Below are 27,235 nucleotides of genomic sequence, written 5' to 3'. Positions count from 1 at the left end.
GGAAGGAAGGAAGGACGGAAGGAAGGACGGACGGACAGACGGAAGGAAGGAAGGAAGGAAGGAGGGAAGGAAGAAAGGAAGGAAGGAAGGACGGAAGGAAGGAGGGAAGGAGGGAAGGAAGGAAGGAAGGAGGGAGGGAAGGAAGGAAGGAAGGACGGAAGGAAGGAGGGAAGGAAGGAAGGAAGGAGGGAAGGAAGGAAGGAAGGAAGGAAGGAAGGAAGGAAGGAGGGAAGGAAGGAGGGAAGGAAGGAGGGAAGGAAGGAAGGAAGGAAGGAGGGAAGGAAGGAAGGAAGGAGGGAAGGAAGGAAGGAAGGAAGGAAGGAGGGAAGGAAGGAAGGAAGGAAGGAAGGAAGGAAGGAAGGAAGGAAGGAAGGAAGGAAGGAAGGAAGGAAGGAGGGAAGGAGGGAAGGAAGGAAGGAAGGAGGGAAGGAGGGAAGGAAGGAAGGAAGGAGGGAAGGAAGGAAGGAAGGAGGGAAGGAAGGAAGGAGGGAAGGAAGGAAGGAAGGAGGGAAGGAAGGAAGGAAGGAAGGAGGGAAGGAGGGAAGGAAGGAAGGAAGGAAGGAAGGAAGGAAGGAAGGAAGGAAGGAAGGAAGGAAAGAGGGAAAGAAGGAGGGAAGGGACGAACAGACTGGAAAGGGATATCATGTACAGGTCAGATGAGTAAAGGAACTGGAATCTATTCCCAGGGAAGTGGGAAGGAAGCCCAAAAAGGTGTCTGTGAATTGTTTGTGCCTGACCAGACTTGAGGAAGCCACTTTTCAAAAACCACTCAAAGCAAGCTCGCAGCGGCTGCCAAACACCAAGAGTCCACTGTAAGCCCGACTCTGCGCCCAGGGCGGCCTCTGTGCTTCGGCGCAGCTGCTCTTAGGACAGCATGGAGGGAGGATGGCGCAACTCTGCCCCGGCTCCGGATGTGGAAACTAAGGCACGAAGAGATCAGGAAGTGGCAAGGCAAGGGTCTGACCTCAGGTCTGCGGCTCAGAGTCCGGCGGCCGGATTCCGGGGCAGGCTAGCAGCCTCCACCCCCGCGCTGGTTAGCGCTCTCCTCCCACAGGCCCAAGTGGGAGCAAGAGACCTGTCTGCAAGCAGGCCTCGGATAAAGACAGCAGGCAGGGCGCGCGGCGGCTCACGCCTGTAATCCCGGCACTTTGGGAGGCCGAGGCGGGTAGATCATGAGGTCAAGAGATTGAGACCAGCCTGGCTAACATGGTGAAACCCCGTCTCTACTAAAAATACAAAAAATTAGCTGGGTGTGGTGGTGCGTGCCTATAGTTCCAGCTACTCAGGAGGCTGAGGCAGGAGAATGGCTTCAACCTGGGAGGCGGAGGTTGCAGTGAGCCGAGACTGCACCGCTGCACTCCAGCCTGGGAGCAAGACTCCGTCTCAAAAAAAAAAAAAAAAAAAAGAGAGAGAGGAGGCAACAGTGGGAGCCGCCAATTACCCAGAAACGCCGGGCCTGGAGTCAAAGAAAGCAATTTTCTGAGATAAAGTTTTGGCAAAGGGTATGGGGCAGGAAGGGGTTCAGGGTTTGGCGTAGGGGTGGAGAAGAAAGGTATCCTTGGTCTGATCCCGCCTGGCTGCCTGGGCCTGCCCCCATGATGGCAGCCGGGGCTATGGGGCGGATGCCAAAAGCCCAAACCTGGAGACGCAGGCGACGCATCATGGTACCAGCAGGAGTTCAGGGCCACAGGTGCTAAAGCCAGACCAGACTGCCTAGGTTCAAATCCAGACCCACAGGGCACTGTGCATCCTTGGGCAAATTGCTTCCCCTGTCTGAGCCTCAATTTTCTCATCTTCGAAATGGGATTGCTGGGAAAATTGAAGTGCTTGCCACCCCTTAGCTTCATAGAAACCCCACAGGGAGATGTGACCCCGTTTTCCCACTGAGGGATTGAGGTTCCGACGGGTCCGCTTATTTGTCTGGTATCACCTGAGGTCCCTTTGCCAGGAAACAGCAGAGCCAGGACTTCGCCCCCGGAGATCAGGACGGGTACACCCCCTTGAGTCTGCATGACCTTGTATGACCTTGGCAAGGTGTTGCAGCATTCAACATAAACAGCAGGAGCTGGTGGCATGGCCACTGCTGACCTTAGGCAGGCCTCACAGTGTCAGAGCGGGGCTTCCCCGGACCGCCAGCTCAGAAGGCCCGCTCTGCCTTGACCCCCGCTCCATGTCTCCCAGCAGCCCTCCCCCAGGGCTCTCTGCCTCTGCCTCAGCCTCCAAGTCCTTCCTCACCCCCACTACACCCCCAGGATGCAGCAGAGCGGCAGGAGGAGACTCCATGACTAGGGTTCTCCCCATTAGAAAGGCCCCCCACAGAGCCCCAGGGGATCAGCAGGGGGCCAAGCCCCAGGGAACTGGAGTTCAGGTGGGGAGATAAGCCCGGCCCATGCTTTAAGCAGTGAATTGACCTTTAGGAAGCAGTTGATGCCAGCAGGTGTCCCCTGGTGCCCAGCCAGGAGCCAGCAATCCTAACTGCTTCACTGCCTGGGACCTTGGACGGTCTTTTTTTTTTTTTTTTTTTTTGGGTCAAAATTTGCCCCTTTTCCCCCAGGCTGGAGTGCAATGGCGCCATCTCAGCTCACTGCAACCTCTGCCTCCCAGGTCCAGGTGATCCTCATGTCTCAGCCTCCCAAGCAACTGGAACTACAGGCATGAACCATCACGCCCAGCTAATTTTTTTTTAGTAGAGATGGGGTTTCACATGTTGGCCAGGCTGATCTCAAACTTCTGACCTCAAGTGATCCACCCGCCTCAGACTCCCACAGTGCTGGGATTACAGGTGTGAGCCAGCGAGCCTGGCCTTGGAAGGTCTTGAAGACAACAGGCAGAGGAAATCTCTGGGGTCCTGGCCACCTGCTCCCAGTCCTCCCGCCAGCCAGGGAGCTCTGGCATGGGTCAGGCTGTCCTTTGTCCCAATTCCAGCCCCCTGCTGAGCAGCTGCCACCCCAACCTGGAGAGGAAGCTGAGCTGGGGGGAGGCGACTGAAGGAACGTGCCACAGTCTCAGCCTCAGCTGGGTTTGCCCATCACCAAGGCCTGTGTTCTCAACCACTCTATCTGGGCCTCCAGAAGCTCAACTCTTCCTAGATCACCTTCGAGACCCTTCTCTGTCCAGCTGTCGTGATTCACTCAGGATTTTTCTTGAAATCATCTCAATTTGCTTTTACTTACCTGCCTAATCAAGCTTCAGCCTAAGCAAAAATATCCATAAGTTACCAGTGACTCTGCTGGTGGTATCTTTTCTACTACACAATAAAAAATATAACAAATAGGCTGGGTGCAGTGGCGCACGCCTATAATCCCAGTTCTTTGGGAGGCCGAAGCAGGCGGATCATGAGGTCAGGAGTTCAAGACCAGCCTGGCCAACATGGTGAAACCCCATCTCTACTAAAAATACAAAAATGAGCTGAGTGTGGTGGCGAGTGCCTATAGTCCCAGTACTCAGGAGGCTGAGGTGGGAGAATGGCTTGAATCCAGGAGGTGGGGGTTGCAGTGAACCGAGATCACACCACTGCATGCCAGCCTGGCGACAGAGCAAGACTCCATCTCAAAATAAATATATATATATAATATATTTTAATATATAATATATTATCTATAATATATATGATATATATCTCTATATATTATATAATTATATATTATAATTATATATTTTTAAATATATATATAATATATATAGTTAATTTAATATAATTAAATATATATATAATTATATATAATATATAATATATAGAGATATATATATTATATATTATAGATAATATATCATACATCAAATAATATATTATAATATATATAATATATACTAATATATATTATATATTAATATATATATTATATATTAATTGTGTGTGTATATATATAATATATATAACTAATTAAAATAAAAGCCACCATCCTTAATCAAACCTGCCCTGCCTTCAACCATGAAACAACTCAACATCATGTACCCGTTAACTGATGCAGTGGAAGGATGCATTATCCATGGAGGTCTCCTGCCCAAAAATAATTAACCTGAGTCTAACCACGAGGACGTAATCAGACAAATCCCAGGCTTCAGGACATTCTACAAGACAACTGACCAGGACACTTCAAGTTGGGGCCAGGAAAGGCAAAGGAAGTGAGAGGATTGTTCCGGAAAAGAGTCTACACAGACGAGAAAACCAAATCTAACTCCAGATGCCCGGATCGGGTCCAGATCAGGGGGGAAAAACAGTTGCCGTGGCTGTCACTAGGCCAGCTGGGAAGCCGCACTGTGGACTGGCAATGAGGTGCTGCCATAGGGATGAGGTAAGGTGGTAACAGCACTGACGCTAATGCCCTTTTTCTTTCTTTCTTTCTTTCTTTGAGAAGGAGTCTTGCTCTGTTGCCCAGGCTGGAGTGCAATGGCATGATCTCGGCTCACTGCACCCTCCACCTCCCAGGTTCAACTGATTCTCCTGCCTCAGCCTTCAAGTAGCTGGGATTATAGGCACCTGCTACCACACTTGGCTAATTTTTGTAGTTTTGGTAGAGATGGAGATTCACCATGTTGGCCAGGCTGGTCTCAAACTCCTGACCTCAAGTGATCCATCTGCCTCAGCCTCCCAAAGTGCTGGGATTACAGGCATGAGACATTGCCCACTGATGTGCCCTGAGCCACTGGAGTGAGGGTCAGGACGCCTGCAGCCTCATGACATGGTTTAGAAATATACACACTCGGCCAGGTATGTATCTCACACCTGAAATCCCAGCACTTTAGGAGGTTGAGGCGGGCAGATCTTGAGATCAGGAGTTTTAGACCAGACTGACCAACATGGTGAAACCCCACCTCTACTAAAAATACAAAAATTAGCTGGGTGTGGTGGCAGGCACCTGTAATCCCAGCTACTCAGGAGGCTGGGGCAGGAGAATCACTTGAACCTGGGAGGCAGAGGTTGCAGTGAGCCGAGATCGTGCCACTACACTCCAGCCTGGGCAACAGAGTGAGACTCCATCTCAAAAAATAGAAAAGAAAAAAAAGAAATATACACACTTACATATGTAGAAAGAGGGGGAGCAGATACAGCAGAGCCAGGGGCTCGAGGACACGCAGGCAGCCCTGCACCGCCACGTCGATGTTCCTCCTGATTCTTCAAAATAAAAAGTTGAGGGAAATGTGTGTCTTCTGCACCCCACAACCCGTGTGCCTGCCTCCTCTTCCCACTGCACAACACCAAGAGGGCTGAAGGGTCCTGCCCCAGGTCCTGTGTCCCCAGCAGTTCTGACCAAGACAGGCACTGGGAGGGAGGGAGACAGGGGACCATTTGGAGGTTCAGCTTCCCTTTGCTTCAGCCTCTACCCAATGCCAGAGCAACCTTCCCAGGCTCCAGCTCCTGGCCTCCTCCCAGAGCCTTCAATCACATGTGAAACTAACAGGGCCTCCACCTCCGCCTCCCTCAGTAGGTCCGGCCTCCAGGCTCTGGGCTCTGGGCTTAGGGCTCAGGGCAGGGTCGGAACAGAGGCCGCCCTTGCACAGCTGATTCCCTGGGTCCCTGGCCTGCATCCTGACCAGTGACCTCAATGGAGGTTCCTCTGACTGCTCTAGACTCCAGGCATTCATACTCTGCCCAGAACATTTCCTCACCTCACCTCTTCTGCCCAGGGAACCCCTACCCATCTTTCAACACCCGGCTGGGGCTGAGCATGGTGGCTCGCACCTGTAATCCCAGCCGCTGGGGAGGCTGAAACATGAGAACCGCTGGAAGCCAAGAGGCAGCTGCAGTGAGCTGAGATCACAGCACTGCACTCCAGCCTGGGTGACAGAGCAAGACTGTTAAAAAAAAAAAAAAAAAAAAAGCACAAAGCTCAAAGCCCAGCCGGGATATCCCGGGGGGCAGTGGTGAGTACAGAGATCCAGAGAGGGCCGTGATCAGCCCAGGGAGTCTGCAGGCCGGGACTCCCTCTGATCTGTGGCCTCACATCTCTGAGCCTTAGTTTGCTCATCTGTGAAATGGGACTCGGGCATCTGGCAGGAACAGGAGGGACTTGAAGTGCTGTTCAGCACTTGGCAAGTGGGAGGCAGAGGCGCTTTCCCCTCACCTTCCCAGCTGGACGCTCAGCCTGCAGTGTCGCTTCTCCTCGCCCCTCCTGGCATCACCCTCAGAGCCCGGCCCAGCACCCTGCACACGGGGGCAAAGAATAGCCCCTGCCGATTCCTCCATCGTCATCCAGACACTGGGCTGGTTTAACCGCACGTCCTCAGATGTGTTTCTCACGTGCTCTTCACAGTTGCGTCTGGCTTTGGCCAATTTTTAAAACGAACTGTCCTTCTCCATCACACTCAGCCTCCAGGCCTGCAGGCCCAGGCTCGTACCAAAACCAAGATTTAAAACTGGCCGTGGGCCACGCTCTGCACGTGACCTGATGGTGGGAAGCCCTGGGGTGTCATCCTGTCGGGGCCACTTGAAGGCTGGGTCATTCCGAACAAGTTACTTAACCTCTCTGAACCTCCAAGTCCTCACCTGTAGGATGGGATATAAACTCCTACCAGGCAGAACCATTGTAAGGGGTGTCGAGGAGTCGGTGGAGAAGTCAGAGCCCACACAGGGCCCGGGGAGGCGGGGGCTGGGTGTCTACTCTACTCACCTTCACTGGCCCCCCAGAGAGCCAGGGCTGCAGAGGGGGAGGGTAGCTACAGGGTCAGAGTAGAGAGGGGACCCTTCACCCCACCCCCTCGCTCACAGACTCCAGGCCCACAGCCAGGAAGCATCCTCAGTGCCCACAGCCTCCTCTCCACCCCCGCAGCGCTCCTGAGGCCCCCAGCTCCCCCACTCCGGCTCCTCCTCCTTCCACACAGCTCTGTCTGCCAGGAACGCACACAGGAGCCAGTCCCAGGAGCCCAGAAAGATGCTGAGTCTGATTTTGATTTCCCTAAAGCAAAACGCCTCTCCTGCTTCAAGCTCAGCTCAAACATGGTAGGAGCAAAAGGCAGGGGCTGGCAGGCCCCTCCCGGTGCCGGCTGCAGCCAGAGGCATGGAGGGCAGACCAGCCAATCCAGCCTCTCCCACCAGCCCTCCTGGGGCAGACCTGGCCCTGGACCCATCTCCAGGGACAAAGCCTGCCCGCGTGTCTCTGTACCAGGCCCCAGACCTCTACTACAGCTGCAGGAAAACCGCATCAGCAAGGGGGCCTCTGGGTTTGAGCAGCACAAAAGAAGAAAGCGGGGCCACGAGTGACCCGTCTTACTAAATCGAACAGTCCCCTCGGTCCTGACACCTTTGATCACTAACTGTCCTCCTTCCAGAAGCGCTGCTGGCCTCGGAAGCTCCTCCCAGGCCCACGCCTCTCCTGTGCTCCGCCTTCCAGCGTCAGGACCCCTACAAGTGCCCAGCTCACACGCTCTCTGGAGGCGGCTCTGCTCCTTGCACCCCTCACTCCCTGTCTCCTCCCCAGCTGGCCCCTCCTTCAGCTCACACCTCCATCCCCTGCCCTGACCAAGCTCCTCGCTGATGGCCCAGGGACCCCTCAGGCCCCATGTGGCCCAAAGGGATCCCCTGGGCCTCCTCCCAGGTTCCCATCCTGAGAACCCCCTCCTCCTGCCCTACAGGCAGTCCTATGCCAACTACAGAAAAGTCCCACCCATCCTGGCTGCCTCAAAAACATGAGAACACCCCTGCTGTCCAGGGCTGACTGGACGTAGCCCCCACACCATCCCAGCCGCTGCGCCAGCCTCTTCTCAGCACCGCCCCATCCCCTTCTCCCATCCAGTCCCCACCCCGAAGCTGCCAACATCCCTGACGTGGTCACATCCCTCCCCACCCAGAACCCTCCTCCAGAGCCTCCAGTGCGTCTCCAGCCTCTTCAGCCTCCCCCTGCTCCTCTTCACAGTGCCCTGCAGCTGTGTTCTCCCCACAGCACCTGAGAAACCCCCTCAGTACCATCTTCAGAGGATGGGGGCTCTCCCCCAAGCCCTCCCTGGGCAGCAACAGCAAAGCTAAGTCAGCGAGCGGAGGGAATGCACCTCTGGCTAGCCAAATGCACCCTCCTGACCCCACGCTGGGCCCGCCCCTGGGGAGGGGCAGTTCCTCATAGCAAAGGCAGTGGTGGTCTCTAGCGGGACCCGAACTCCGGGGATCTGCCACTCTCCTGCTGTGTGACCGGTTCCTTCCCCAGTTTGGCCCTCAGTTTCCCCATCTGTGAAAGGGGACATTACTGGCTGTGCCAACCATGGAGTGCCACACACTGGAAGGTGGAGAGGGCAGAAAAGGGAGTGAAACACCTCCGGGGTTCCCACCCGGCGTCCTGCCACTCTCAAGGGCTGGGGAGCAGCCACCTGCATGCTCTAATCCCCCAGGTGCCCCGATTTTGCCCCGAGCACCCAAGGTCCCAGATCACTCCCCCACCCCCTGCAGCACTGGCCCCGGGGGGTCACAGCACCACCCTGGAGTCACATGGCAGCGCCGGGTGGTTCCTGAAGGCCCCAAGGAAATTCGCTGGTGTTCCTGGGATGGGCAGGGAGCCCCTTTGCTCCTGACACAATGCGTAAACTTGGCCGCACACCCTTCCCTCTCTGTCCCGGGAAAGAGCTCAGCTCCTGAGACCTCCAGGCCCCCCAGCTCCCACGCTCCACAAAGTGACCTTCAGGCAACAAGTAAAAGAGGGGCCGGAATGATGCATGTCCCACGAACAACAGGCCCCGTGTCCCAGGAAGAGCAGCCCCGGAGAGGGCCGGAGTGAGGACAGGAAGATGGGCACGGGCTCCGGGCCAGACAATGTGGCCGGGCCCCAGACCCATTAACCCTCGACCTTGGACAAGGTGCAGCCTCTTCTCTAAAGCAGAGCGCTCGCTGGTGCTGCCTGCAAGCTCAGAGTAACGTGACAGCAGGTGCAGGAGCCGCCTGCACGAGGCAGTCAGCATGATCATCGCTGCCGCTGTACTTAGGATCTGATGCCCCTGCCAGGGTGAGAGCAGAGACCACTCCCCCATCCCACGCGTGTTTGCCACCACTGCCCGGCTAAGGGGCAGCTACGCCCCAGCACCAGGCCTGAGCTGCCCCAGAAAGGGGGGCCTGGCCTGCTGCCCAGAGCTCCCGGGCACTCCCGGCCAAGCAGAACCACTGCAGGAGCCCCTCGCCCTGACCCAGAAGCTGCGCATTCCCCAGACCTTCCGCCCTCCCCTCTGGGCTCCAGCCCCGCACCACATGTTCCCACTGTGGGAGCAGTGACCCAGCCTCCTTGGCAGTCACTGTCTCCACCCTGGTTCGCCAAGTGCCAGCCAGGACTGGTCCAGCACCGGGCTGGGGCACACGGCAGCCGGCAGGAAAGGCGGGCGGGCCCTGTCTGCTCTGCTCACACACTGCCCCTTCCAAGCAGGCCACACACTGCCCCTTCCAAGCAGGCCACCCGCCGGGGCCATCAGACTGCCATGCGCAGCTGTGAGCCACTGTGATGGCCACTGTCGCCATCGGGTGCTTACTGTGGTCTCCCCTGCACCCGCATTTCATTAGAACCTCACACAGGCCACGGGTTGTCACTGTGTCTGTCTCAGGATGAGGCACCTGGGCTCATCAGGGGAGTCCCAGGCCCACGGCCACACAGCTGACCAGGCTCTGACCACCCCCCACCGGCCCCCACCTCCCTTCCTTATACCCCCATGGCAGCCTCACCTCCACGTAAGAGAGGCCAGAGCCTCCAGGTAAGAGAGGCAGGAGGAAGCCTGCGCACTCGAGTTGGGGATGCTTCACCTGTCGGGGGATCATCCGGCCCACAAGGCCTGTCTTCAGGAATGGCAAGTTCATGGTGGGTCCCTGGCCCCGGAGGGCAGACTCTAGCCAGGGCCAGGTGAGCTTCAGCCGCAGCTCCTGGGAGCTGCTCTTCGCCGCTCTGCACCCGGGCCTGGCTGCCCTGCCTGAGGCTCCCTAAAGCCAGGCTCTCGGCTTGGGACACACAGTCCAGCCGGGATGACCCAGAGCCTTCGTACGGATGGGTCTACCTTCTCTCCAGTTGCTATGTGGCCTGGGTGCAGCGTGCTCCCTGTCCCACTGTCAGGGGCCAGCGAGAGGATACAGGTCACAAGCACCGAGCCCAGCACATGGTGAGCACCCTGGAGATGCTGTGCTGATGAGGAGTTGTGGGGCTTGAATAAATAGAGGGCCAGGCCTTGGCGTGGACACCAAAATGGGAAGCTGCTGTCACCACCGCAGGAAGAGGAGCCAGGCGCGAGGCTGCTTAGGGCAGCTCAGATTCAAAACCAAAGCCCTGCTTCCCTCTCAGTCCCTCAGAATCCTCCCCGAGCCCCAGGTGGCTGGGACAGCTGAGCCCTCGTGCTGCACCAGGCCCTGTGCTGAGAGCCAGGGGTCCCCACCAGCCCACTTCAAAGAAACGGAGGTTTCACAGACAGGCAAGGTGCTGGGCCAAGATCACGCAGTCAGGGGTGGAGGAGCGGAGGTGGAGGCCAGGTTCACAGACTCCAGAGCCCGGGCTTAGGAAGGCTTTAGCGAGGAGATGTCATCCCAAGGAGGGGCTGCCCACCGAGGCCCCCAGGCCATGGCAAGCACTTGTTAAGCACCTGCTGTGTGCCTGGCACTGGGGTGGATGAGGCTGGGGCACAGAGTCCAGTGGGAGCACGCAACTCCTGCCCACCAAAGTGCCCCTTCATGGCGACCCCTGGGAGAGCCAAGCCCTGTCTCCATCTTTCTCCTGGGCGCTCTGACACTTTCCACTTTCAGATTTACCAAAATAAAGCCAGAATCTCCGTGATTCACTTTCCCACTGCAAGCCTCAACGTTCTCATCTGATCAATGGGGTAAGAATGTTCACTCCAACTAGATCACAAGTAGGTGAACGTGCTTTGTCCCTGAAACAGGGCCCTGCGCTCAAGAGGGTCCAAGGACTCCCCAAAGGTGCCCTCCACAAAGCCCCCGAGGGGAGAGGGCTGGTACCCCCCCCCAGGAGTGGGGACAGATTCCCAGAAAGCCAGCAAAGGCCAGGTTTAGTTCAAATCCTGCATTCTAGCTCACATATTTCTACAAAGTTGCATTCTGCCTCATCATATGTGAGTGTTTCTTTACTGTAAAGTTGTAAAATACATTGATTTTCATCTCTCTGTAGGGTAAATAACTCCCTTCCCCCACAACAAAACTCTCAAGTAAAATTGCAGGACGATGCGTTTCATCCTGTGACCTCCGGGAATAATGAGAAGAAAAAGCTGCCAATCATTAGCTGCTTGCTATGTGCTGGTCCAGGCTAAGCATTTTGCCTGCATTAATCTCATTGAATGACCAAATGACGCTATGAGGCAAGGACTCTGATGATCACTACCCAGATTAGGAAACAGAGGCTTCCAGAGGCGAAGCCACCTGCCCAGAGCTCCAGAACTAGTTTTTGGGGTTTTTTTCTTTTATTCAAACACAGTCTTACTCTGACTCTGTTGCCCAGGCTGGAGTACAGCGGCGCGATCTCGGTTCACTGCAACCTCCACCTCCCAGGTTGAAGCAATTCTGCTTCAGCCTCCTGAGTAGTTGGGATTACAGGTGTGCGCCATCATACCCAGCTAATTTTTGTATTATTAGTAGAGGTGGGTTTCACCATGTTGGCCAGGCTGATCTCGAAGTGATCCGTCCACTTCAACCTCTCAAAGTGCTGGGATTACAGGCGTGAGCCACCGAGCCCGGCCAAGACCTTGGGGAAATCTGTGTGTGTGGAGTTTTCTCAAGGCTCCTGGTGGAGACCCTCTTAAACGTTTCAGAGCCAAGCCCGGCACTCAGGGATTCAGATCAGTCCCATTCCACAAGAATTTTCCAAACTGCCAAGGTCAGACACTGTGGAAGGCATGGAGGAAGGGTCTTTGTCTAAACTGACTCATTAGCCCCTGTGTGACCTTGGGCAGCTAAATTCACCTCTCTGAGCCTCAGTTTCCTTAGCTGTAAAATGAGAATAGTGGTGGTCACATTACCTTTCTTGCAGGGTGGCTAAAGGAACAAACAGGATTTTCACCCCTTCCTTCATCCGGCAATTAATTCCTGGGCAACCCCAATGGGTCAGAACCTGAGCTGGGCTCCAGGGACACAGCAATGACCCAGACACAGGTTCCCGTCCTCCAAGTCCCTGATATAACACAGGAGACACCCTATTAGCACACACCCACACAGCTGTCTGTCTGTCATAATAAATGAAGGTTCGGCAGGGCCCAGTGGCACACGCCTGTAATCTCAGCACTTTGGGTGACCAAGGAGGGTGGATCACCAGAGGTCAGGAGTTTGAGACCAGTCTGGGCAACATGGCAAAACCCCATGTCTAATTACAAATACAAAAATAAGCTAGGCATGGTGGCAGGTGCCTGCAATCCCTCCATACTTTCTGTGCTATGATTATGCAAATCTGTAAGTTCCTTTTTTTTTCTTTTTGAGACAAAGTCTCCCTCTGTCAACACCCAGGCTGGAGTACAGTGGTGTAATCAAGGCTCACTGCAGGCCAGGCGTGGTGGCTCACATCTGTAATCCCAGTACTTTGGGAGGCCAAAGGAAGCAGGCCACTTGAGGTCAGGAGATTGAGACCTGCCTGGCCAACATGGAGAAACACCGTCTCTACTAAAAATACAAAAAATTAACCAGGTGTGGTGGTGGGCACCTGTAATCTCAGCTACTCAGGAGGCTGAGGCAGGAGAATCGCTTGAATCCAGGAGGTGGGGTTGCAGTGAGCCAAGATCGTACCACTGCACTCCAGCCTGGGTGACAAAGAGAGACCCCGTCTCAAAAAAAAAAGGAAAGTTCAGGGTTAATGAAAATGTGAAGCAGGAACCCTCCCATCCTAGGGGTCAGGCTCGCTCCCTGAGGAAAGGGCTGATGAGCAGGCCTTAGCCAGGCAAAGGGGAAGCAGCAGCCCTTTCCAGGGGAGGCTGCAGGTCCAGAGCTCAGAGGCCATCCAGAACCCAGTGAGTTCAAGGGACCGCAAGCAGCCACACCTCATGAGAACAGAGCCTTTTCCAGAGGCAGTGTGGCATGGTCCAGGCGGAGAGGACACAGCGAGTGTCCCAAAATATTAACAATTGCCACCATTATTAATATAGGAGTCACAGCGCCTAAAGACTAGGCCAGTTGGCCAGGGCCAGTAACAGGGGCATCCAGGAGGAGCAGGGACTGCAAGAAGCCGAACAGGCGTCACCTCCATCCCCCCACTTTGGATCATGGGGCATCTGCCTCCCCCACCCTAGTCCCCACATTCCTGCTTCAGTCCTCACCCTCCAGGGCCCCCCACACCAGCTCCAGGAAAGGGTGGGAGACACACAGCTGGTCTCCATCACAGCTCAGGCAGAAGCCAAATTGGTCACAGAAGGCACACGGTCACACCTAATGTCACGGCCAGCAGAGGAGGGAACGCTTTGAATGGAAGCGCTGAGAGGCTCCCAGGATGGAGCAGAGATGAGAGGTGAAGAGAGACCCCAGTGAAGGTGCAAGGCCCCCCACACAGGGAGAAGCAGAGAGAGCAGTGGCAGGGACGCAGAGACTGAGCAAGGGCGGCACCCGGGGTGGAACCAGTGTCAGCTGCCGCCAGCACGTCCCCTCCCAGAATGCTGCGGATCTGCTCCTAAAGCATGGAGGTCTGGCCCCTGAGCCACACAGGGGCAGAACAGCTCCTGCAGGGACCACGGGAGGTTCCGGGACATGCCTTCTAGGGCAACAGGCAGAGGGTTGGCGAGGGCTGCTGCTGGCACCCAGGCAGCCCTGGCCACCAGCAGGCAGTGGCTCTGGCTCTGGCCCTTTAAGAGCAGAGGGTGGAGGCTCAGCCCTGACCTGCCCTCCTGGAGGAGGCACGGAGTGACTCATCAGGGTCCTTGTCATGGTGTTCAGAGAGCTGGAGGACCCAGGGATGGCGGCGATGGGGCACAGAAAGGCACAGGCACAGACCCCTCAGCCTGGCCGAAGCTCACTGGAGGCCGGACCGTGACCTTGACTAGGATGCCTGCGGGTGCCTCCCTGGGCAAGGCCCGTCTCCCGGGTGTGCCCTGCGGCCTCACATTCACTCTCCTGCTTTCCAAGACGCCCCTCCTAGCGGGGCCTCTGCCCTGCTGGGTCAGCCAACAACTCTGAGGGGCCAACCCACTGCCCCCCCAAGCCACCTCTCCAGGGACCTCCCGAAGCAGGGGCCACCAGCACCCCACTCATAAGGAAGCCACAGCTCAGAGAGGCTGAGGGACTTCCGTGGATCTGCTTCTGGCCACATGAGCTCATCTCTGAGCTGCTCAATTGCTCATCAGTGCCCTGCACGCCTGGAGCCGGGTGGAGGGGGCACAGCACGAGCCCTCCCGCCACCAGTGCCCTCGCGGTCGCAGACCCTCTATGTGCAGTCACTGAGCAATTTCAGGTCCCTGGAGTTGCCAAACCTTAACACCTCCTTGGAAGGCGCTTCCATTCAGATGGTTCCCTGCTCTACTTGCTGTGACACAGGCGTGGCTGTGTGGCTTCTGTGACCAATCTGGCTAGTGCCTGAGCTGTGTGTCTCTCACCCCTTCCTGGGGCTGGGGGTTGGAGGGCCCTGGAAGGTGAGGACTGACCAGGAACAAGTACTCTCACCGTGCCCAACGCAAACCCTCCCCACAAACTTCTTTCTCCCTCAAGTAGCACTGTCAAATTCAACAAACAAAAATGCAGATACCCTGTTAAGTTCAAATATCAGATAAACAGCAAATCATTTTTTAGTACATCTGGTAACCCCAGCCCCGGGTCTCAACTGCAATATTACCTCTTCCAGGAAGCCCTCCCAGATGCACCCCAGACCAGGGAGATTCCCAGTGCATTGTGCAAAGCCCTGTCTTGACGCTTATCCTGGCCCGACATCTGCCTCCCCGCCAAACTGTGAATACCAGCAGGGCCAGAAATCCAGCCAGCCAGCCTGCCCTGTGTCCCCAGCATCCGAAGGGCCTGGCACAGGGCAATTGTTCCATAAACAGTCTGAATCAAGGAGTCAGGGCTGGCAAGGTGGCCCAGGAACCCCTTTGGCCAGACACACACCCCCACAGGTCCCAGGGCCTCCCCTCTGCTCCCTGCTGGCTGGGCCTCCTTCCCTGAGAGGCACCTAGATCCCTCTCAAGGCCATCCCCAACCCCTCGGAGCCTGAGTTGGGGAATCATTTTGACAGCTGCTCTTCATTTTAATTGACATCATGTTCCGCTCGGGCGCAGCAAGGGCCGCATCACAGGAAGCCTGAAGACACTAATGGCCCGGCAAGGCCGAGTGGGCTGCTGGGCACGCAGGGGGCGGAGGGGCCACGGGCCAAGGAGCAGGAACCCGGCCAGCACAGGCTTTGAATGCCCAAGCTCCTCCTCTGCCCAGCACACACACCATATATTTTTGAACAGAAGGAAAGCATTGGCTGTTTCCCCCACAGTGCCAAAAATAGCCCCAGCTCCTGCCTTTGAACAGGAATCTTTTGGTTCCTACAAAGAGGCAGGAGCAGGGCCGGGAGGAGGGGCTTGCTGGCTGGTGGCTTGGACCCATCCTCAGCTCCCCAGCCCCAGAAGGTGAGAGGGGTCTGGGGTCCTCACGAGGTCTGGCCAGCTGGGGCCCAGCCTCCCTACATCCCCACCTCTCAGGATCCCCTCGCCACGGAGGAAACCCCCCTCCCCCAGCCCAGGAGGTAGGAGGGGGCTGGACAGAAACAGAAAGCAAAGCCCAAGATGGATAAGAAGGAACTTCGTTCATTCATTGGCTTGCTCATTTATGTACTTGTTTTCTCATTCATTCCAACAATACGCGCAGGCTCTGTTCTGTTCTGGGAGCCTCGCAATGAGATGCAGTCAGTCCTCATGGCTCCCAGCTGAAGCAGGGGGCAGGGAAGCATGTCGTCACCACCAGGACTGAGGAGGAGGCCAACCCCAGAGACACCTCCCCTGGAAGTAGCCGTTGGGCTCTGGTGCAAGCGTGGATGAAGATGGGTCCCACCCGTGGCCAGTGGGAGGAGGCAGAGGGCTGGGTCTGATGAAGAGGTGCCTCTGGGCCGCCCCAGCACCCTGCATAGCTCCCTCATCCAACCTGGCAAAACGCCTACAAGAGGCATTGTCTTCCTGTTTCGCAGGTGAAGACGCCGGGACCAGGACGCAGCGGAGGAATAAAAAGCCTGGGATGCGCCGTGCCAGGCCCCATCACCAATGTTTTCCCATGAATCCCACTCACAGTCCTGAGAGGCATCTGCCCATTTCACAGATGGAATCTGAGAGCTCGCTGGGAAAGGCCAGGCCAAGGTCCCAGAGCTAACGAGTAGAGAAGCTGGGATTTGAATCCAGGTCTGCAGGTCCTGAGAGGAGCCCCAGACACCAGGCCACCAGGAAAGCCATCTCAGCCCAGCATCCCTTTCCCAATTCTGCACAGATCCAGGGAAGGAAGTGGTCACAGGGCTAGAAGTGGAGATCCGAGGATTAACGCAGCTCTGTTTAGTTCCAAGTCCACGGCTTTTTCTGTTCCCCATAGCAGAAGAAAGAAAGAAAGGAAAGAAGGAAGAGAGGAAGGGAGGGAGGGAGGGAATGGGGGGCAAAAGAAAGAAAGGCCATTTTCCATCCCCAAAGGCCAGGGCTGTGGGGGAGCCAGGGTGCCTGTGGCCCCACAGCTGGGGAGAGGAAAGCACACTGAACCCACTTCCCTGCTGAAAACTCGAGCCTGAAATAAAAAGGCAGAGTGCTATTTCTGCCTTGGGTTAAACATTCCTCAAAGCCACATTCCTCCCGCCCTCCCCCTGCTCCCCTGCCAGGGGATTCAGAGCACCGTGGCCTGGATGCCTCACCAGCTTCCTGGGCCCCCCTCGGTGGCTCAGAAGTGCAGCTACCCTGCACCTCCTCCTGGGCAAGGAGCACCTCCACCCACTGCACGGTCAGGGCACACGGAGCTGAGAAATGGTGACACCACATCTCATAAAGAGTGGAATGGATGGGGAGACAGCAGCCCTAAGAGCGGCAGCCAGAGGCCATAGCAGGCCAGGCTGGAGCCAGGACCCAACTCTGAACTCCCTGGCTGTCCCCCTTCCCCGAAAGATTGCAGGTCAGGAGCACTGGCAGGTCCTGTCCTGGTCACCAGGGAGAGCAGACCACAGCACTGCATGGAAGAACTCTTCAGAAGGATTCCAGCCTTTTGCAGGGGCAAAGATGCCCCGGGCCACGCACCCCACAGACACCAAAGACCACAAGATGTGGCCCCACATCTTGTGCTTAAAGTCACGGGGGTCCCCTCGGCTACCATGCCCCCAAGCCCACACTGCACCTATGAAGACTTGGTCTCTTTCTCCATCAGACAGATACCTCTGAAGGCACCCAGGCTGAGCCAGGCACAGGGCAGGGCAGGATGGCCAGGGGCACTCAGTTCTCACCACTTTGTCCAGGACAGGGCTTCCCAGGAGAAGGGGTGGTACAGCACATAAAATGGGGTACACTGTGCCAGGCACGGTCTCTCATGCCTGTAATCCCAGCACTTTGGGAAGCCAAGGTGGGTGGATCACGAGGTCAGGAGTTCGAGACCATCCTCGCCAACATGGTGAAACCCTGTCTCTACTAAAATACAAAATTTAGCTGGGTGCGGTGGTGGCATGCACCTGTAGTCTCAGCTACTTGGGAGGCTGAGGCAGGAGAATCGTGTGAACCCGGAAGGCAGAGGTTACAGTGAGCCGAAACAGCGCCACTGCACTTCAGCCTGGAGACAGAGCCAGATCTGACTCAAAAAAAAAAAAAGATGGGATACATTGCTCCTGAGTTCCCAGGGCGGGAGGATCACCATTGAGATCAGCCCAGCGCCTAAGCCTCCACTAGGATGGGTGGAGGCTGAAGATGCCGCTGAGGCCAGGGCACAGCTGCGGCCCACACTCTCATCAGCGCTCCTCCTCCTGCTGCCTTTCCACGAGGCCTCAGCTCTGCCTCCTTCCTGGCGGAGGCTGCCCCATATCCCCAGCAGAAGGCAGAGCCTCTGGAACCAGCAAGAAGGATCCTACCCACCACCAACCTCACACCCAGCGCAGGAATCCGGGACACCTGGCCAGTGTCTGAGGCTCCAGCAGTGGCTTGGATGCTCCCTGGGATGGGGAGCTCCCTACCCTTGGCAGGCAGCTCTAAGGTTTTGAGGCTCACAGAGATGGTGGGAGGCGGGTGCCTAGTGGGAAGGGCGTGGCTCTAGCAACACAAAGAGCTGAGCCTGAGCTGCTCAACTTGCCTGGGCCTCCCTTTCTTCATCTGTAAAATGGGTATGAGAGTCCCTACTCCCAGGGCTTTGGGGAGAGGGCAGCACTCAGCATTCCTGGCCCTGAGTGTCCACTGGGTAACAGTGGTCATCATTGCTGTCACCTCCCCGAGACCATGATACTCCCCCACTGTCTCGGGGAGTGGCAGTTTGTCACCCAGTCCCAGAGTGGCAGCTGAGCTCCCAGCCTTTGGCGCGGTTCCCAGCCTGTCTGTGCCTCTCTCCCCAGCATCCCCCACCCCCAGGCACACCGACATTTACAACCTGCACAGCACTGCCCTCACCCACCGCCACACGCGTGCGCACAGGCGTGCCGGCTCACCCACTCCTGACACACGCCGTGACCCCGTCACTCACGCTCGGAGCGTGCCCATGTGAATCGGGACTTGCCCACGTGCCCTGAAGCACCCACCCTGCCTGCAACACCCACGCCAGGCACCCAGGCCTGCTCACGCTCACCTGCACACCGCCGTGGCAGCTCCCTGGCACCTCCACTAACAAGGGCCCCTCACCGTGTCCCAGCAGTTCAGTGTATGGGCTCCAGGCTGAGAGGGGACAGGGGTCAGACCCCAGCGGCACCACTCGCCAGCCGTGGGACCATCAGCCAGCTCTTGTCCACTCTGAGCCTCCATTTCCTCATCTGTAAAACAGGGACCCCGCAGGGCTCCTGGGTGGAGTTGGTGACGAACACACGTGAACACCACGGACAGGCCTGGGCTACACGGAACGTGCCTAATACCAGACTCTCACCACAGCGACAGCCCCTGACCGTCCCGCACTGTGGCCGGCAGATCCTCCACCACCACTGGTGAGCAGAGGGAGTACCGACATGAGGCACCAAGTTCAGCGTCTGTTACTCCAAACCCCACACACAGCTCTGCATTGTAGAAGTCCCTTATCCCCAACTCACAGATACAAAAACTGAGGCGTCAAGAGGCTACAAACCACGCCTGAGGCTGAGAAGATCCAAGGGCCCGGGTCGTGAACACCAGAGCCCAAGCACGCTCCGTCCCTGGGGCCCTGGCATACCTTCCCACCCAGTCTCACTGTCTGGCAATTTGAACATTGCACAGAAAGGGAAACTGAGTCCCAGAGGGAACTAGTGACTCCAAAGCCACTGTCCAGGCCATGATGGTTCTGGGACTGAAGTCCAGGGAGGCTGCTGTCTGCCCTGAGCCCCTGGGCAGCCCGAGCCTAAAACCCGCCTGCCACAGCCACCTCTCCCTCTCCAACACACCAAGCCAGGAGCTGGATACAGAACAATCCGGCCACCAACCCAGCCAGGCCACCACAGAGGCTCTCCACATTTGCCACTCACTCCCAATTCAGCCGAGAGCCTGTGACACCTCACTCTGTGACTGCCCAGGGAGTGGCCAAGAACAGCTATCCCTGACACGGCCGGTCCAGCCGCCTCCTTCCTGGGAGAGCATTTACTGAGCACCTACTATGTGCAGATCCCTGTGCGTCCATCCCTGTCTCATGCACAAGGGACCTGGGAGCTCAGAGACGTAAGGAGCTGGCCAGGATCGCCCAGCCAGAAAACAGCAGAACTGAACTTCAAGGCCTCAGCACCTGCTGTCCTGCCCTCGGTCAAACTATGGCCCCAATCTCAAGTTACCTGGAAATGCTGCAAAGTAAGCCGTGACGCTCCCTGCCCTGGTAAATAGTTCACACACAGAATATGAAAACTGATTCATCTTGTTACGACCGTAATGATGATGTGCTTTTTAACTTACATCGGCTTTTTCCTTACCAGGGTGCTAGAGATATTTGGGGCAAGATGAACCCCAGCAGAAGAACCCCGGGAGCGGGGGCTCACGTCTGTAATCCCAACACTTTGGAAGGCCAAGGTGGGCGGATCACTTGAGGTCAGGCGTTTGAGACCAACCAGGCCAACCTGGCGAAACCTCATCTCTACTGAAAATACAAAAATTAGGCAAGGTACGGTGGCTCACACCTCTAATCCCAGCACTTTGGGAGGCCAAGGTGGGCAGATCACAAGGTCAGGAGTTCAAGACCAGCCTGACCAATATGGTGAAACCCTGCTTCTACTAAAAAATACAAAAATCACCTGAGTGTGGTGGTGCATGCCTATAGTCCTAGCTACTCGGGAGGCTGAGGCAGGAGAACTGCTTGAACCTGGGAGGCGGAGGTTGTAGTGAGCCGAGATTATGCCACTGCACTCCAGCCTAGGCGACAGAGCAAGACTTGGTCTCAAAAAAAAAAAAAAATTAGCCAGGTGTGGTGCTGCACACTTGTAATCCCAGCTACCTGGGAGGCTGAGGCAGAAGAGCAGCTTGAACCTGGGAGGTGGAAGTTGCAGTGAGCTGAGATCCCACCACTGCATTCTAGCCTGGGTGACGCAGTGAGCTGCCATCTCGATCAATCGATCGATAGATGATAGATAGATAGATAGACAGACAGACAGACAGACAGAAAGCAAGACATCCCTATCTGAATCCCAGCAGACAACCCACCTCGGCACAGTGGGTGCTGCCCTGACAGGAAGGAATCGGTTCTTGCCACGAATTTGCTGTGTGACCTTGAGGAAAACCCTTCACCTTTCTGGCACTTAATTTGCCTACTTGTAAAATGAGGGCATTGAACTACTTGGCCCCAAGAGTATCCTCCAGCTGAAAGATTCTAGGATTCTGTTTCACAGTAATCAAAGAAATAAACATTAAGACAGTGAGCCACCTCTTTTCCTCCCCATAAAATTGGCAAGAATGAGGAAAAACAGTAATACCCAGTGCTGGCAAGAATGCAGAGAAACAGGCACTCTCTCATTCACTTTGGCTGAAAATGTAAATTGGAGCATCCTTTCCGGAGAGCAATTCAACAATTTTTAATCAAAAGCCTTTCAAAACGTCCCCAGCCTTTTAACTCCATAACCCCATGTTGGGCTATTTATCTTCAAGAAAAGATAAGTGCAGAGATTTAGTACAGCGACATTCGTGCAACGATTTACTGAAGATGCTCATCACGGCATTTTTAACATGGGAGGAAGCGCCTAACTGTCCAATGACAGGATTAAATATGTTCTGTTCGGACGATGCACCATGAAAAAAAATCATGCTTTAAAAGCGTAGTTTATGACACAGGCAAACACTCAGAACTGTCAGGTTTTTTTAAGTTAGAAAATAAAAAGTAGATAATCCCCAATTTACACAGTAATAAAAACTATGAGGCTGGGCGCGGTGGCTCATACGTGTAATCCCAGCACTTTGAGTGGCCAAGGCGGGTAGATCACCTGAGGTCAGGAGTTCGGGACCAGCCTGACCAATATGGTGAAACCTCATCTCTACTAAAAATACAAAAATAGCCAGGTGTGGTGGCAAGCGCCTCTAATCCCAACTATTTGATAGGCTGAGGCAGGAGAATTGCTTGAACCTGGGAGGTGGAGGTTGCGGTGAGCCGAGATCTCACCTCTATACTCCAGCCTTGGCGACAGAGTGAGACTCTGTCTCAAAAAAAAAGAAAGAAAAGAAAATTACGTATGAAGCCCTACTGAGTCTTCCTCCTAAATATATCTGGAATCTGTCTTTCATGTCATCCCCACCAATACCCCAGTTCATCTCCATGATCATCTCCAGTCCCCATTACCCCCCCTCTTCCCCCCAGTCCATTCTGTGGCCCACAGCCAACAGCAATCTTTCTAAACCCAAATCTAGTGTCTCCACACCTCCCTTTCACGGCTCCCTATGCAGCCCAGACAATGTCCAAATTCCTTCCTGTGACCTCCCAGCAGGTGACACAGACCCGGCCCACTCGACAGGACACCCCCGCCCCACTACCCACGCCTTGCCCCAAAGGGGCTTAAGACAGTCCTTGGGAGCAGGGGGAGCTAGGTCTGATCCCAAGGCCTCTGTCAGGTTCGGAAAGGGCTTTCCCCTGACACACGGAGATGGGAAAACCCTGTGGGATGGCGAAGGGACAGGAGAAGCTGGGTCCCATTTAACCTGGAGCCCGAGGAGGCAGAAAGGGCAGGAAGAGGTTGTGAGGAGGTGGCTGCACTCTAGGGCCCAGGTGAGTCCCTGCCATTCACCAGCCACCCGTTCCCTCTCTGCAGAAGGGGGCAGCCCCAGGCCCCCTTGGCCCTCCTGCCCTGGACACGGAAGACTTGCACCTCTAGGACCAGCTGCTGCCAGGAGAGCTTTGAAAGGTTCCCCTCATAGCCAGGCGCAGTGGCTTATGCCTGTAATACAACACTTTGGGGGACCAAGATGGGAGGAGATCGCTTGAGGCCAGAAGTTCAAGACTAGCCCTGCCAACATAACGAGACCCCATATCTATAAAAATAAAAATATAAGCTGGGCACAGTGCAGGTGGTGGCTGACGCCTGTAATCCCAGCACTTTGGGAAGCTGAGGCAGGAGGATCATGAGGTCAGGGGTTCGAGACCAGCCTGACCAACACGGTGAAACCCTCTCTACTAAAAATATAAAAATTAGCCGGGTGTGGTGGTACACACCTGTAATCCCAGCCACTTGGGAGGCTGAGGCAGGAGAGTCGCTTGAACCTGGGAGGCGGAGGTTACGGTGAGCAGAGAGCGTGCCATTGCACTCCAGTCTGGGTGAGACTCCGCCTCAAAAAAAAATTAATTAATTAAATATAAATAAAGGTTCCCCACAGAACCAGGTATCAGGCTAAACCCTTCCTATTCCCAGAATCCTGCCCAGCGCTGAGGCCTTCCATAAGCACGCATTTTCCAGAGGAGGGAAGTGAAGCCCGTGAGACGGCGCTTGCCCAAGGAAGAGGCCAGAACTGCAGAACTGGCCCCTGAGCCCTCCTTCCCCCACAGGACTCTGCTGCCAAACAGCCCCTTTCCCTTTCTGGCCTGCTCCCCGGACTGCAAAGCTTCTCCTGTTTAGATCCCTGGAGGCGGCATGTCTGATGGATGAGCAAACTGGTGCTCAGAGACGCCGAGGGACTTGCCCAAGGTCCCCAAGCCCGAGCGAGGACCCAGCCCCACACCCCAGGGGATCGAGGCCCCTCCTAATAATGCAGGTGATGTCTCCTGACCAGATGCCCACCCTGATGCTGAGAGTCCGCCTCAGTCCCTCCCGCTGCTGCTCGGCTCGACTCTCAGAGAAAGCAAAGACCTACTGGGTTCACTCCCACGCACACGGGACGCATGGGGACTGCAGGAGCTGCTCCCTTGCATAGGTCCTTTCCTCTCCTTGAGGCTCACCCTGTGCCTGGCTCTGGGGCCCCCGTGTCACCATGCAGCCATCACGCAACCCCCATATTTGTCCCACCAAGATGGGCTCCAGTGACTGCCTCCCAAAGGCAGCGGCTTGCCCCGCCTGGTTGAGCAGAGTCGGGTGGGGAGTGATGATCAGAGCATATTCCTTGCCCTAGAGGAAGGGACCCTCATGGGCCCCAGAATAGTCCACGACCAGAGAGACCCAAGAGCCCAACTGCTGATCCCAACCTGGAGCCCGGGAACCATCCTCTGCTCTGGGTCACAGAGGCGTCAGCCGCGGGCTCCTGCCCTCCACAAGCTCCTGCGTACCAGGCACCATTCTGGGCATCAGGGAAAAGGCAGAAGAGAGTCAAGGTTGGCAGCCAAGGTCAAGGCAGAGCCTGGGCTGAGCAAGAGCGACAAGGAGGAAATGGCCACCCCTGAGTCCTGGACCGAGGGTCCCAGGAAGTGCCTGCAAACATCCAGAGGAGAAGGAGAAGGAGCAGGAAGGAGGGTAGGGGTTCTGCCTCTGGGGCCTGGCTGGCTTGGGCCTGCCGTGGCCTCAGAAGCCTTTACGTGGATGCAGCTCAGACCACCACAAGTGGCTTGCACCCCATGCTCGAGTGTTCAGGCACCCTGACTGGTTTCCTCCTGAGGGCAGGAATTCCGTCTCTCTCGGTCACTCCTCCGTCTCTGTGCCTGGCACAGTGAGCACTTGAGGAACAGGCCAGGGCGGCTTCACGATTCACCAGTGGGGCTGGGGAGGCCGCCGCACATCAGAGCAGCCCCTGCTGGGATTCGGGCACAGCTGTCACAGAGGTCCTCTTCCGTGTGCCAGGCACAGAGACCGGGGTCATAGGAAGATTCCTCTATGGAGAGAAGAAATTCGCCCACAAAACACAGAAAAGCCCAGTTCGAGATGAAGCTGTATTGTATGGTCAAAACTGTATTAAGGCTGCACACGGGGCTCAGGCCTGTGATCCCAGAACTTTAGGAGGCCAAGGCGGGAGGATTGCTTGAGCCAAGAGTTTGAGACCAGCCTAGGCAACAGGACAAGACCCCAACTCTACAAAAAAAAAAAAAAAAAGTTTAATTAGCCAGGTGTGGCATTGCACACCCATGATCCCAGCTACTAGGGAGGCTGGGGCAGGAGGATCGCTTAAGCCCAAGAGGTCAAGGTTTAAGTGAGCCATGGTTGCGCCACTGCACTCCAGCCTGGGTGGCAGGGCCAGTCCCTGTGTCCAAAAATAAAGAACAAATAAACATTACTAACAATCTGTGGCATTTACTGACCACATATCCCACGCCGCACAGCAGGCCCCATGCTGCACGTGAGTTACCCGCTGACTCCTCACGTCCCCTTGGTCAGGTACCATGAGCACACCTATTTTGCAGATGAGGAAACAGAGGCTCAGGTAGGTGAGGGGACTGGCCCGTCCCACAGCCAGGCACACAAGGATGCCAGCAGCCTCACCAGCAGGTTGGAAAAGTGTGGGCCAGACCTCAAAGAAACTGGGCCGCCTGCAACGCTGACCGCCACCGTCTAAGTCTTCGCTGCAGGGCGACCCCATCCACCTCTCCCTAGTCTGTTGCTGGTGGAAGGCTGAGGATCGGGTTAGGGCTGGAGCCAGGCAGAATCCCGGCGTGTCCAGTGAGGACCACACTCCTGGAGCCTTTAGAACATTCCTTCTTCTGCACACACACAGACTACCACAGACAGAGCCAGAGTCACCCACCAAGGACACTGCCCAGTGCAGTGACGTGGACCCGTGGCTCCCCTGTGGGCCTCCAGGGCACTGTGGCCAGCTGTAGGCTAGGACCCCCAGCATACACCAGATCTGTGGTCTTCAATCCGGGTTCCCCAGGACCACAATCTGTACCACGAACACGTGTCAAGGATGCAAATTCCTGGGTCCCAGCCCAGGAATCGGAAATCTGGGCGGGCAGCCCAGGCACCTTTGTGTGTGTTAATCAACCAGGAGATTCTGACATTTGAGAGTCCTTCCCGGCGAGCTCCTCTTGACCCCATACACAGAATCCCCCAGAACAAAGAGCAGATGGCTCTACTGCCCATCAGAAGGAAGCCCATCTGGGGACTGGAGAACAAGCTGGGGGCTTTCTCTGCTTGTCCTGTTGGGAAACTTTTCATTCTGTGGACCTACCAAAGGCCAACACATGGGGGGAACACAGCTGTGAGTGCCACACACAAGGGCCTGCATTGAAGGAGCTGACGTCAGTGTGGGAGGCAGACAGGAGGTCAATGAACCCACCGCCACCTCCGGCGGCCCACCCCTAATAAGGCCTTCTACAGAGGAAAAGTACCCAGGCCAACTCTCTCCCTGCCCAAAACTGTTCCACGTCTCCAAAGGCCTTTAAAAATAGCCCAGCCCAGCACCACAAGGGCCAGCTCCTCACAAAGCTTTGTTGACTCAACTTCTCTCAAAGTTGACAGGTCTGCCTGGAAGAGGGGGCCAGACAGGACGATCACCCCAGGCTCTTCTCATTTAGAATCCACCATCCTGGGTTTCTAGTCAGAAACAGACACGCAAAAGAGCTTTTTTTTTTTTTTTTTAGACAGTTTTGCTCATGTGGCCCAGGCTGGAGAGCAATGGCACAATCTCAGCTCACTGCAACCTCCACCTCCAGGTTCAATCGATTCTCCTGCCTCAGCCTCCCAAGTAGCTGGGATTGCAGGCACCTGCCATCATGCCTGACCAATTTTGTATTTTTAGTAGAGACGGGGGTTTCTCCCTGTTGGTCAGGCTGGTCTCGAACTCCCGACCTCAGGTGATCCTCCTGCCTTGGCCTCCCAAAGTGCTGGGATTACAGGCATGAGCCACCGCTCCTGGCCCTGAAGAGCTCTTGGCATGAGCTCTGAGGTCTCTCACTAGCCTGGAAGCAGGACAGACCAGAATTTGAGTCCTGACACTGCCTAGTCACTAGCTATTGGATCACAGGCATGCCACTTTGTCCCTTTGAGCCTTAGCTTCCCCATCTGTAAATGGAGATTGTAGCAGCATGCAGCCTGGTAGAGCTGTTGTGGTAGAGTCGAGGTGCTAACGATGCCAAGAGCTTGGCACGTGACATGCTCAATGAGCAGGAAACCTAGCTTCACTCCCCTGCCCCAGCATGATGGAGGCATCCCGGGCAGCCCATGCCCACCACTCCCGATGAAGCCCACTGAGTCCTCAGCCTACCCCGGCACAGGGACCCAGGAAGTCCCCCCTGCTGGCAGCTGTGGGCCTCATCTGGACTTAGCTTGAAGGAGGACCCAGCGAATCTCACAAAAACAGCAGCCAGACTGGAATGGGCCACCCACCCACCCACCTTGGAGAGAGGGTGAGTGCAGCCCCTGGGCCGGGGGGCTTCACCCCTTCCAGGAGCATCTCCTGGGATGTGAGCTGCGTGCTGCAGGATTCCGCAGAAGGGCTGGCACCTCGCAGCCGACTGGCACCCGCTCAGGAAAGCCCCCTTTGTTCCCGTCACGTTGGGTGAGGGGCATGGAGCTGAAGCGTGGGCTTGGACAGAGCTGCAAACGTGCCCAGAAGACCGATGGAGTGGGGGAAAGCGGGGAGCAGAGGTTGTGCAATGCACCACCAGGAGCTGCCTCCCCAGCCTCCATCAACACAAGGGGCTGACAGTCAAGCTGCTGCCTCCAGGGGTGGTGCAGAGGGCCTGGGCCCACGCAGCTGCCCGGGGATGGGTTTTGAATTCCAACCCAAGCCCAGAGCCACTGTCCACTTCCGAGTCAAAAACCTTGACGGAGGTCCTTCTGGACCCCGATGCCTTCCCTCTCGCCATCCCCAAAGAAAGACAGGGTGGTCCGGACCCAGTGCCATTAAGTCCTAGCATGCTGGCGCACCTCCGGAGAGG

At 56.2% G+C, this 27,235-nt stretch overlaps 1 protein-coding gene across 1 annotated transcript in view; it reads right to left on the bottom strand.

Moving 5' to 3' along the window:
- The window catches only part of NCS1 (neuronal calcium sensor 1), a 62,690-nt gene that overhangs the window by 34,385 nt on the left and 1,070 nt on the right, over nt 1-27,235 (bottom strand). The window lies entirely within an intron of this gene.

Source organism: Sapajus apella, unplaced genomic scaffold (genome assembly GCF_009761245.1).
Source record: "Sapajus apella isolate SASKATOON/1434 unplaced genomic scaffold, GSC_monkey_1.0 scaffold97, whole genome shotgun sequence".
Taxonomy (NCBI): Eukaryota; Metazoa; Chordata; class Mammalia; order Primates; family Cebidae; genus Sapajus; species Sapajus apella.
This window is presented reverse-complemented; position numbering and strand designations above follow the sequence as displayed.